The following is a 13,403-nucleotide window of genomic DNA, read 5'->3' on the forward strand; positions in this document are numbered from 1 at the left end:
AGGTGTACAATTCTTCATTAGTTCTCCAGCTGTTTGTATTGTAGCTGTTCCTGGAAAAAAAGTGAGTTTCTGATTCTATCCCCATTGTTTCATGTGCTGTACCGATCACTGTTTATAGCTTTTATATATATATATATATATATATATTTATACACACACACACACATAATTTATTTAAATTTTTTTTGTATATTGTGTTTTCCCCAAAGCCTTTTATATAGATATTGTAGAGGATTCCTTAACTTTCACTTAAAAAATATTAGTGCCAGGGATCCCTGCATGGCACAGTCGGTTAGGTGTCCACTCTTGCTTTCAACTCAGGTCATGATCTCAGGGTCCATTTTAAATGAAAAATACAGTGTTTAAGATACATGTAATTTTTTTTTTAAAGGAAGACGTTTCCTTTTTTTTTCTTTTTTTTAAAGATTTTATTCTTTTATTTGACAGAGATCACAAGCAGGCAGAGAGGCAGGCAGAGAGAGAGAGGGAAGCATGCTTCCCCTGAGCAGGATCCTGAGATCAAGACCCGAGCTGAAGGCAGAGGCCCAACCCACTGAGCCACCCAGGCACCCTGGTATATATAATTTTTAAATGAGTCTCCATATTAACTGATGAACTCACAAATTTCGAGTTCCTGTTGTTTATAAATCCAGATTTTTGAGGGGGGTTGTATCTTAGAAGTCTTAAAATGCTCTTTCATGCTGACATCTTGATTTCAGACTTTGGTCTCTAGAATTGTTTATGATCATGTGCTGTAGCATCCTTAAGAAATGAATCTACCCCTCTATATTCCATTTACCTCAGTGAATCCCGTTGCTAGACAACACACCTGCAGCACACACGTATACACACAAATAAAAATAATTAAAATGCTGTTTCAGAATCTGTGATTTGTCCTACTGGGGTTTATAGAATTCTGTCTAAATGAAATGACACATTTCAAATGTCTATGGAATTGAATAGATGCGCTGATCTGACAAGATCCCGTAACCTTTATTATCTTGTGAGATTTACTTTCTTTTTGTGAGATTTACATTCATTTCTTTAGGACTCTTCTGTTAATATTGTAAACTAGATTCATTTAGTGGCAAATAGTTGAACGCCCTCTAATTGAAAGTGTTATGGTAGCTACTAATTTTGGCTTGCTGACCTTGCACATATTTCCTAGGGGAAGTAACTGATGATTGTGTTGGCTAATAACTCTGGGATCAGTTTGTGTGGTTGCAAATTTTAGCCTGTAATTTTTTGATACATTGTAACATGGTTGCTGTATGTTAGCAAAACCTAATAATTACACACTAATGTAGTAATTTTTTGATTTTTGAATTCCAAGTAAAAACTGGGAGATCTTAGGGACTTAGTATTGTGCCAGAAGACAAAAGTTCTTTTATTGTGTAGTTACTTTGAGAATATTTTATTTATCATTTAAATTTAATCCAGAATGATAATGGAGATTTGAAAGGAGTCTCTGCTGGTATAGCCTTTTATAAAAGGAGTCTCTGCTGGTATAAACTCTTACTTACAGGGAGTTTAAATTTTATGCCTCTTATATCCTGAGGTAAATTGTTCATTAAGGATTTGGAGGAAAGTATCAGCCCCTAACTTTGCACAGCAGTTTTTTCATGTACAATGACTTTTATAAGGGTGGCCAGTTGGCTCAGTAAATGTTGATTATTTTTTTATCTATGTATATACATAATGTTTTCTATTTGTAAAGACAAGTCTTTAAAATTAAGTTGGAAAGTGAAAGTGGATGTAGCCTGTCTCAGAGCAAATATGCTTGTCAATAATAACACTTTTATCTACTAAGTTCATTCCTGACACTTCATTTTACCCTTTATTGTATAGTTTCTCTGTGATTATATGCCTGTTCAAAACTAGCTACTCTAGGATGCCATTGGGGTTGGGCCTCTGCCTTCAGGTCAGGCCCTGGTCTCAGGGTCCTGGGATCAAGTCCTGCATCGGGCTCTCTGCTCAGTGGGGAGCCTGCTTCCCCCTCTCTCTCTCTGCCGGCCTCTCTGCCTACCTGTGATCTCTCTCTCTGTCAAATATAAATAAATAAAACCTTAAAAAAAAAAAAAAGACTGGCTACTCTAAAAGCTTGAATAAGACATAATAAGTTAATAAAGTTTGCATTTCTGAGTAATTTTTTTTTTTTTTTTGACAGAGAGAGAGCACAAGTAGGCAGAGAGGCAGGCAGAGAGAGAGAGGAAGGGAAGCAGGCTCCCTGCTGAGCAGAGAGCCCGATGCGGGGCTCGATCCCAGGACCCTGGGATCATGACCCGAGCTGAAGGCAGAGGCTTCAACCCACTGAGCCACCCAGGCACCCCTCTGAGTAATTTTCTTGATGGAGGCTTAGATCTACTAATTCCATAATTCATTCCTGTGAGATGCGTAGACATTTTTTCTCTAAGCTTCAACTCTCTAGTTCTTAGGCTTAGGTTCTTTGATTTCTGGGTTGGTTTTTTTTTTCATTTCCGGGTTTGTAATTTTGTTTTTCTATTTATATTAATATGCAGAGGAAGAAGTTGATCATTGGATACTGTAAGTCTTGGGATTAAAAAGACTGGGGGGGGGGCACCTGGGTGGCTCAGTGGGTTAAGTCTCTGCCTTCTGCTCAGGTCATGATCTCAGGGTCCTAGGATAGAGCCCTGCATCAGGCGCTCTGCTCAGCAGGGTACCTGCTTCCCCCTCTTTCTCTGCCTGCTGCTCTGCCTACTTGTAACCTCTCTCCCTCTGTCAAATAAATAAATCAAAAAATCTTAAAAAAAAAAGACTGGGGAAAATTTTGCAGAAATAAATGGTTTAAACATGGAAAGTATTTTTTCTTACTTATTTTGCTAGTCTCTTGCTGATTTTATAGTTTGTTGATACTTAGAAATTACTCTTTTTTAGAATTAAGATTTCTATAGCAGATATTTTAAACGTGAAATTTTAAGATCTTTTCAGATATTTACAGTAATAGAGCTGCTGTTTTTCACTCAGTGTCTTCAGTGATCCACAGTTTTGTGACTGGGATTGATTAAATTATCATTAAATTGAGTAATGGGAACTTCATGCTTTTAATTCTTAAGAGGGAAGGTGCTAAAATTCATACCAGCTCTGCAAGGTAGATATTTTACCCATTTTTCATGAGAGACCTAGAGAGACTCGGAGTCGCATAGTTAAAGAGTGACTGATAAGGGGTCCTTGGGTGGTTAAGCATTGAACTCTTGAGTCCAGCTCATGTCACGATCTCAGGGTCGTGAGATCGAGCTCCTCATCAGGCTCTGCACTGGTGTAGAACCGGCTTAAGATTCCTCCTCATTACCCCGCACCTGCTTGCTCACTCCCTCTCTCTCAAAAAAAAAAAAAAAAGAAAGAAAGAAAAAAGGCCACTGATCAAGAATTTGAATTCAGATCATTTGAAAAAATCTCAGCTCTCTATTGACCCTTATAAAGGACTAATTTTTGACTAAGTTATGAGAATACACAAATCGTTATCAAAGGCAGTTACTTAAAACTACCTCTGAGATACCTTTGATTATATTATATTGCCCTAGCTCATCAAAAGGGGCTTAAGGGCAACTTAATTTTGTTCAGTGCTCATTCCCAAGCACATAAACCAGTATACAGAACATGTTAACATAAGTATGTTAAATGGATAAATTTTAGTTGATTTTATTGCATTTTAAATTAATAGAATAGTTACCCTATACTCTGGGGAAGTGCTTAAGAATAAGCAAGATTTCTTCCATTGTTTGGAGACCAGGTATTCAGAAGTCAATGGTGGCAAACTGGAGGGGTTGTTGATTATTGGAAGTTACTCAGATGGTGAAGATGATGGTGGGAGCCATGGAAACTGAGGAAAAATGAATCTGGAACACTGAAGAGGTACAAAAGGCTTGTTGAGCAAGTATAACAGGAGACTAGAAAAAAGAAGGATTAAAAAGAACTAGGGGAGTAGGGTACAAACAAAAAATGGAATGCAAAGTGTGGAAGAGATTCAGTTTGAGTGTTTGGTTTTTGCAGTGATGGCAGATGTTTGAATAGATACATACCCTATAGATGGCTAGGAATAGGAAATCAAAGAGGAATGAATGGTGAAATCTAGTGTGGGTGGAGATTAATAATAGGATTGAGCCTTGAGAGACTCCACATTTTAAAAAGTAATAAGAGAAAGAAACAATTACAAAAAAAAAAAATGTTCCAGAAGGAAATCAATAATGTTCTTCTCTGACAGGTATTTTGCTTTGTTTTGAGATATGTTCCTGTTTATCTAAAAGAGGGAGGAAGGGATTGAATGTGTTAGGGTGAGGAAAAATATGATTTAATCCAGAATAATTTTAGGTGGTATCTTCACTACCACGACGTGGGCTTTGATAGCTAAAATGTAAATATTAGTTCTTGGTAAAGGGTGAAGTAGATGATAGAGTTTTGAGAACCAAGCATCTAATAGCTATTTCAAGTAATGGGTCAAATGCTAGTGGCTTAAAAAAATAGAACAACATTCTTTGGGAAGTTAGGAGATTAGGGTGGAGCAGGTTTTATAGCTGGGATAGTTTTTTGAGGTAGCCTGGCCAAATTTTTGTTTATAGATAAGGAAACAGCCCTCAGGAGGTTGATCTAGAGACCTTAAAAGCTAGGTTTTTTTTTTGTTGTTGTTAAGATTTTATTTATTTGACAGAGATCATAAGTAGGCAGAGAGCCGGGCAGAGAGAGAGAGGAGGAAGCAGGCTCCCTGCCGAGCAGAGAGCACAATGCAGGACAGGATCCTGGGATTCAGAATATGACCTGAGTCGAAGGTGGAGGCTTAACCTGAGCCACCCAGGTGCTAGTTTTGTAGCAGAAAAGTCTTAAGTTGGGAAATTGGGAATGCTTCCAAGGAAGTGTAGTAAGTATTTACATAACTCTTGAAGGTTTAATAAGGTTCTTGTTGGTGGGATGGACAAAAATGAAGGACTATTACTGTAGAAAATTTGAAGGGGAATGAGCAAAGTTATGCCAACAGTAGTAAAAAGACTGGCATAGTCAGAGAATTTATGTATTGGAACAGGGTAACCTGATAATGTCAAGATTAGGAACTTAACTGTAATTACTGTGAGCTTTTGTGAAGAGGGCAAAATTAGGATACGTGAAGTGTATCTGTCTAAGCAATTGTTATAAAGGGCTGGAACAAATGCCTTTTTAAAAAATAAGACATCCAGGCTACATCCCAGACCTGCTAAATCAGAATCTGTGGGAATGAGGCCTAGGAATCTATCTTTTCCAACTCTAGACCCCAGTATATGAAAAGTAGCAATTTGTGGGTTTATGTTTGAGGACCACTGGTTTAAAGGTCAAGTTAGAAAGGAAAAGAGACCACTTAAAAAATTGCTCTGGCAGCCCAGGTCTGAGATAATAAAATGTAGATGGTAGAACCTGAAAGATTTGTTTAAATCCTGTTCGTTAGATTTGATACATACTGTTTTTTTTTTTTTTTTTTTAAAGATTTTATTTATTTATTTGACAGAGAGAGAGATCACAAGTAGGCAGAGAGGCAGGCAGAGAGAGAGAGGAGGAAGCAGGCTCTGTGCTGAGCAGAGAGCCCGATATGGGACTCGATCCCAGGACCCTGAGATCATGACCTGAGCCGAAGGCAGCGGCTTAACCCACTGAGCCACCCAGGCGCCCGATACATACTGTTTTTTGTTAGGAAAGTAAGAGAGGACTCAAGATCTCTAGTCTGAAAGAAATGATTCAAAATAGTGATTGAAGGTGTACTTTGTTAATCCTGGAGAGGACATTGTTTTGCTTGAGACTAGAATGAAGAATGAGAGAATAAAATTATAAACAACTTTAATTGTTTTAAGTATTTTGCCCTTATATGGTGGGATACTTATTTAAAGTCTGAAAAAGCAAGAATGAACCAGCCTAACAGTCTGTATAGGTTGACTGAAAGATTAAATGCAGAGTTTTTTTGTTGTTTTTGTTTGTTAGTTTTTTAATACAGTAGACTCCAGCACTACTTTTAGAAGCTTATTTTTTCTTTTCTGCTTTGGGCAGGTAGAATATACCAGTGAAATAAGTTTTTCCTGTCATATGTTGAGTCAGTAAGTATTTTCTTTTAACCAGTGATTTTTGAGCTATTCTCCAGGAAGCTTATATGCTTTTCATGGAAATTAACTGATGGGTGCGAGGACATATAGGCAGGAACATACCCCTGCCACCCTCTTTAACCACAGACATAGCAAATGTGAGGTACAAATGCCTGTTGTACCTGTTTACAGACATTACTGATCACTTGAGGCCTCCTGCTATTGTATCTGGCTGTGGCCTCCTTAACATAGTACTTCAAGTTGACATTAGCAATCGTTGGGAAAAGCCTAGGAGATTCAAGCTATTTTTCATTCTGGAATCAAAATACATGCTTAGATTTCATTCACATGGGCACCTGGGTGGCTCAGTGGGTTAAGCCTTTGCCTTCAGCTCAGGTCATGATCTCAGGGTCTTGGGATCCAGCCCCACATTGGGCTCTCTGCTCAGCTGGGAGCCTGCTTCCCCCACTCTCTCTCTCTGCTTATGATCTCTCTCTCTCTCTCTGTGTCAAATAAATAAATAAATACTTTTAAAAAATGTTTAGATTTCACTGTATAATGTCATTTGTAAAAAAGTTTCTATCAGTACTCAAAAAAAAGTTTGAAGGCCACAATTTTAATGTCATTTTAGAAAATTAAGTTTTAAATTTTGAAGTAATGTAGAGTTACATGCATTTGTAAGAAATAGTGCAGAGAGGGATCCCTGGGTGGCTCAGTTGGTTAAGTGTCTGCCTTCGGCTCAGGTCATGATCCCTGAGTCTCCCAGGATCAAGCCCTGCATTGGGCTCCCTGCTCAGTGGGGAGTCTGCTTCTCCCTCTGCCCTCCTCTGCCTTGTGCTCATGCATGCTCTCCCTCCTCCCCCCCCCAACCCACGCAGATAAATAAATAAAATCTTAGAAAAAAATACAGAGAAACTATTTTTCCTTTATGCAATTTTTCTCAATGGTAGCATCTTGCAAAACTGTAGTACAGTGTCACAGCCAGAATGTTGATACTGATACAGTCTATTCACTTTGTTAGGATTTCCCCAATTTCACGTGTGTGTGCATAGGAGTGTGTGTGTGTGTTTAGTTCTTGGCATTTTTATCACATGTAGGTTCCTGTATCCACTACCACACTTAAGATACAGAACATTTCCATCTCTACAAGAATCCCTGGTGTTACCCTCTTACAGCCACACTGATGTGTTCTGTTTCTATAATTTGTCATTCAGGACTCTTACGTAAATGGAATTATATGGTATGTGATCTTTTTGGGATTGGCTTTTTTATTTCACTCAGCATAATTTCCTTGATATTCATCCAAGTTGCATGTATCAATAGTTCCTTTATATTACTAAGTAGTGTACCATTTAATACCATTTTCTCATTTGATAGACATAGGACATGCAGCCTCAGACTTTTCCTTTAAATCTGTAGTACGTGTCTCTCCTTTTCTTTTGTTAACTTCCCTGATTCTCTTTTCTCTTAATATCTCAATCACCAACTCCATGAGCGCTGCTGAGAGCACAGTTTAAAAATTACTAATGTGGATAGCAACTTTTTTTGTTTTTTAACAGAAGGACGTTGTACCCATGAAGTACGTGGTATTATGCTTTACAGGTACGATGCTTCACATATGTGATGCTTTACATTGGAGAATGTGGTATTACTGTTTTTGTTTGTAAAAGTAAGCTATTAAGGAATTTGGGAAGGTGATTATTCTTAACTTTGAAGATTTTTTTCTTCTGCACTTGTATTGTGAGCAGTAAATTCTAAGATATGTTGTTGTGGGGCCATATTGCAAGTAGAAAGTGGCAATAGATAACTGTTTCAGCAGGAAATAGCTTTTGTTATATTCTCAGGTGTGAGTATAGACTAAACTCTAAGAGCAGTTTTGTGTGTATGGGAAACAAATTGTATTTCTATATCTAGGGACAGTCTAACTTGTCAATTCTTACCAGTCACTGAATTGCTTTTTACTTTATTTTTTAAAAAATTTTATTTATGAGAGAGAGAGAGCATGGGTAGGGAGCCTGATGTGAGGCTCGATCCCAGTACCCTGGGATCATGACCTGAGCGGAAGGCAGATGCTGAACTGACTAAGCCACCTAGTTCCCCCTGAATTGCTGCCTTAAAAGGCCACATTTTATACTGAAGTTTAGTGATCCCCACCACTTTGGGAGATAAGAAATACTCCTCAAAAAAGCATCATGCATTAAAAAATTGATAGTAATGAATTAATTTTTTTAGCTTATACATGCTTTGGGGTGGGGAAGGAGGAATGTGCCAGTGTTCAGAAGTTTTCCAGAAACCCTAGTAGAAAGAATGGTACCCCATTTTATAATGCCAGACAAATAGTTCACAATATTGTATTCATACATGTATTTTAAGAATTAATGGACTTCATTTTTTAGAGTAAGTTTAGGTTCACTTCAAAACTGAGAGGAAACTATAGATTTCTCACATGCCTCCTCCTGACCCAAGTACAACCTTGCTCATTGTCAGTGTTCCTCATTATTATGGTACATTTGTTACATTCAATGAACCAGCAGTGAAACATCCTTATCAACCAGAGTGTATAGTTCACATTACAGCTCACCTGTCTTCATGTTTGTTTTTTTTTAAGGTTGTTCTTCTTAATACTTTAATACCCTTTTTTCAAGTTTATTTATTTATTTGATTAGTAATCTCTGCACCCAGTGTGGGGCTCAAACCCACAATCCTGAAATCAGGAATTGCATGCTCTTCTTACTGAGCCAGGCACGCTGGTCAGAAATTCTTAATAGTTGACTTGACTTTTGCAAGTATAATAGTTGAGAATTGTTCTCCAGTACTCATTCTTAAGGACTTTCACTAAATATTTAGTTCCCAGAAATTTTATCTGATCATCATAGCTAATATTGAGTGCCACACACAGTCTGAAAAAATTCAGAAATACATGTTCTGTGATTATTCCTGTTCAGAGATGAGGTGCTAAGGCTTAGAGAGAATAAGTAACCATTATTAGTAAGTGTGAATGTGAATGATTGTGAAAATGTGAATGTGAAAGAATGTGAAAGCTGAAGCATTGCTACTTTGACATTGAGTTTAGTAGTAATGGAATTGTATTAAATATGATACAGTGAAACACTGTGAGACTTTCACAGAACCAGAAGATATACTTTCTGAACATTGAATTTTATATTATAGGTTCCATTTTTCAAGACCAGCATTAACCCTGGCACAAGAATACAGATTTTCTTAGAAATTTCATTTGCTACAAAAGGATTATAATGTAGGTTGGTGAGATTGTTTCTAGGAACCAAGTGGTGGTTTAAAGGGGATTCAAGTTAAAAGTTAACTGGTTAGATAGGTGGTCTTTACTTAAATAGTTCTGTATAAGGAATTGAGTTATACTTGTATATTAGTCATCTTAAATTTGCATATTACTTGTATATTAGTAATCTCAAATTTGAAGCACGTTTGTTCCTGAAAATGGAGAATTTGAATATTCTTTGATGATGTCCTTTGCACTATCCCTGAAATATTTTAAATCCAAATTTTAGGCTTTGAGCTATAGGTCTCCTCTTCTGTAGTATTTTAGTGCGTTGCTATGGAATGCATGTAAGTTGAGTAAGTAGATTAAGTTTGGGGGAGGAGCAAGGTGGGTTTCATTACTGTTCTTTCAGTGTGCTGGAATAAATGTAGTCCAGATGTCCTAGAGTGCAACACTTACGTATTTATTTAATTTCTCCTCTTTTTGAGAAGGGCAGTTGTCAATTTTTTCCTCTTAATTGTAAACAGCAGTCATCTAGCAAATTTTAATTTCAGGCAAACTAATGTGTAGGCTCTGGAATCAGACTGCTAGCATTCCAGTCTTGATTCTCCTATTTATTTTTTTTTAATTTTTTATTTTTTATAAACATATAATATATTTTTATCCCCATGGGTGCAGGTCTGTGAATCGCCAGGTTTACACACTTCACAGCACTCACCATAGCACATACCCTCCCCAATGTCCATAACCCCAGAGTATCCTATTTATTAGCGATAAAACTTTACAGAAGTTTAATCTCTCCACCTTGTCTGTAAAATGGGGGTAATAAATGTACCTCCACCATAGGTTTCTGATGATTAAGCATTGTAGGCACTCAGTATTTGTCATTGCTGTCAGAACCTCTATTTGGGGAGATTTGAGTATTAGGTAAGTGCTTGTAGAGCACTGTCTGATAATATATTAACCCAGTTGGAGAAATAATTCATTCTATTGTCAAAGTTATTTTTTGTTGCTTTTTGGAATGTGATATTCAGTGTTTAGATTATCAGGAGTAATCTCTTAATAGACTTGTGATTGTACGATTTAAACTGTAAGATCATTAGCCTAACCTACCTCCATTTATAGTTCAAACCCAGAGTAATAAAATGACTTGTCCAGAGTTTCATAGGTAATACTTGGTAATCTTGGTCAGCCAGTATTTTTTTTTAAATTATACCTTAGCTAACTGCTACAGAGGAAAGAAATCTTACTTTCATAGTGAGGGCAGTTTAATTTCTAATTTATAAGGAAATGTTACGTATGTGGTCCCTTACAATTTCTTTCAAGTTTCTTTATTTCATTTTCATTAGTAATTTAGCCAAAAATTCACCAGCTTATTAGTGATACATATCCAAAACACAAACACTGATTTAATTCTAATATTTTTTGAACTGTGTATAAGCTACTTATAAGGGACAGAAAGGTAATAAATGACTCTTCAAAGAGATTTTGTTAAATTAGGCACTTTTATTCATAATTTTAGAAAAAAATTTCCTCATATTTTCATCCTTCTGCATTTGGGTATGATATTCATCTTTTCAGTGGTATTTTTTGCTTTCTGAACATGTCTTAAAAGCAACCTCAGCCTTCCAGTTTTTCTGATAGACTGTTTTGTAATTGCTTTTCCTAGCTTTTCAACTTGTTTTTCCTACTTTAGAATTTTTTTTTTGTTTTGGTATCGTTGCCTTTGCTTTGCTAAATCTGTGTTTAATATTGTATTTTCTCAGTTTCTGTCCAGTTTGATTTGGCATTTAGCTTTAATTGTTGCCTTTACTGTGTTTACACTTTTGTATAAAGAGGTGAAGAATAAATTTATTTTTTTTTCTAAGAATTAGCTTCTGTCTTTGTGTGAGTCCCTTTGGTTTTAGGTGCCATATTAGACAGACATACCTGTAATTTTATGCCATTTAAAAACAGCTCAATACTCCTGTGTTCACTTGGTTTCTAGGTCTATTCTGGATAGCAGGTTTTGTGAAGACATTTATTCTTTCTTGGACCTCAGATTTGCCAGACATCTCATGGTATTTCCTTTTACATTATTTCTTTAATGGCTGCCATTTATTCTCAATGTGCTTTGTATATATTTTACCTGACAGCTGGAAAATCAGTTTCTTGATTCGCATATAAGCTGTGAAAGCTTTGTGGTAATTGTTTGGATTGTGTTGAATTGTTGAATTTCCTCTAGTTGTGTGTATGTTACAAGCTCACACCTTTTCCGCTTACTACCTTGGCTTTCCCTTCTTATTTTTAAAGATGCAATGATTTGACCCTAATGAATTTATGATTCTGTTAAGTATCAACTATATTTTTAAACAGTGTGAGTTTTCTGGCTAGAGTTTTTGATATTAATGAATAGAGTGAAATGTTTGCCATTTTATGGTCTCAGTAGATGGGACCTCTTGGCTTCTGACCTTTTGTGAATAAATTACTGAGATTTTCCCTCTTAAGTCAAATTCAGTCTGTGGTTCTGTTTCAGTTGGGATGATGTGCTTATCCTGAGGATAAGCGTCTGTGTTTTTAGAGTGATGTATTTGTGGAGAAGGTGTCATGTAGTTGCTGTTATAGCACTTAATTCTAGAGGCTGGCAACTTATTTGGCTAATGAGGCCAGGGCTGCAGTTTCATCTTAGGTGGTCTAATTCATTCACTAGTCCCTTAATAGAGTGTTATGCTGCAGGCATTGTGCAGCGTTTGAGAGATAGGCCGTAATCACACAGACACAAGCTATTGGCTGAAATAGGCTCATGGCAAGCTCTTCATTGCTGTTTAAAAATAGTTCAAGTGTAGTGTTCATTGAGTGTATATTTTATAAAAATGGAGCATACTATTGAAAACATACTCAAGTAGATTCTTCAGGTTGGAAACATTACTCATTTACCTAAAGGAGTACATAACAGTTTGATTTCTGCTTTCTTGTTTCTGCTTCTGATTAAAACAAACAAAAATGGCACTACTAAATATTTAACAACATACACCTAAAATGTAAGACTTCTTATGAGTCTAATGTAAAGATAAACTGAGCTGAAGAAAACATCTACCAAGTAGATTCTACCAACAAGGAAGAGAATTTTTTTTTTTTTTTTAGGTTGTAGTTGTTAACCTGTTGTTAGGCCCATGTCTTCAGCATTTAAAAGAAATACATAATGAGATACCATTTGAATGAACAAACTTACAGTTTGGTATTACTTGCATTTTGTTAATTAGAAATTTTATAGCTTTATGTGGCTTTCATGAAGTAACTCTAATATGGTCAGGTGTAGAAAAGAAGGTAGGGCAGCTTTTCATTGTTCTTTTTCTCAATCTGCTTTAATTATTTTTAGAGGATGATTTTAATTTGATGGAGCAAACTATAAAAACATGGCAAGTTGAAAACTGTAATTACTTTAGTTTCAAAAGCTATTAGAAGTTCACTTTAAATGAAATAGAGAGCTTTTCCATGAAAGAAGAGCAACTCTTCTTGTATGACTGCCACATGTTGATTGCCAAAAAAGTGCAGTGCTGTGTACAAAAATGCTTTGCATTCATTATTTCATTTTCTTCTCAGAAACCCTATGAGGATAAATTCGCATTTTATGAACAAGGAACCTGAGGCTTAGGTTAAATAACTTGCCTGGCTCACACGTCTGGTGAGCATTAGAGATAGGTCCAGTGCTTCTGTTTTTAACTTTTAAGTGCAATAAACACAACTGTTATTGTGTATTTTTATTATAATGTCTTATAATCTAGTAGGTCTCCCCCAGTTATACATGGTTTAAAAATAGAGGCTAGTTTTCTTGGAGAATTCAAACCACTGTTACCACTTTATTCCCTGTTTTGGTATTTACTCCAATAAGGTATGAGCTCACAATCTGCATTATTTGAGAAATAGGAATTAACCTGAATTAGGTATTCTCGAGGTTACTTGAAAAATTTAAAAAATTAAAAATAAATACAAGAATTGCTGTTTGAAGAAAGCTTGCTCTTCAGTATTTCAGGTATGACATGGCAAAAAATGATTTTGACTATTGCTCTTTTCCTGTTTATAGGATTGTCATTCTGTTTTGTTCCTGAGTTGTACTGTTTTATTATTTG

General features: G+C 36.2%; 1 protein-coding gene across 4 annotated transcripts in view; it reads left to right on the top strand.

Annotated features, from left to right (window-relative positions):
• Positions 1 to 13,403, top strand: part of KMT2E (lysine methyltransferase 2E) — a 97,438-nt gene that overhangs the window by 10,379 nt on the left and 73,656 nt on the right. For 2 of the 4 annotated variants that reach the window (XM_032305480.1, XM_032305484.1), the window contains exon 2: positions 11,282 to 11,354. The exons of 1 other annotated variant lie outside the window; for it this stretch is intronic. The gene's annotated coding sequence lies outside the window, so the exon portion shown is untranslated. Of the gene's footprint in view, positions 1 to 7,615; positions 7,659 to 11,281; positions 11,355 to 13,403 lie in introns of all 4 variants that reach the window. One more of the 4 variants, XM_032305481.1, reaches the window with a different exon arrangement.

Source organism: Mustela erminea, chromosome 11 (assembly GCF_009829155.1).
Source record: "Mustela erminea isolate mMusErm1 chromosome 11, mMusErm1.Pri, whole genome shotgun sequence".
In the NCBI taxonomy this organism is placed as follows: Eukaryota; Metazoa; Chordata; class Mammalia; order Carnivora; family Mustelidae; genus Mustela; species Mustela erminea.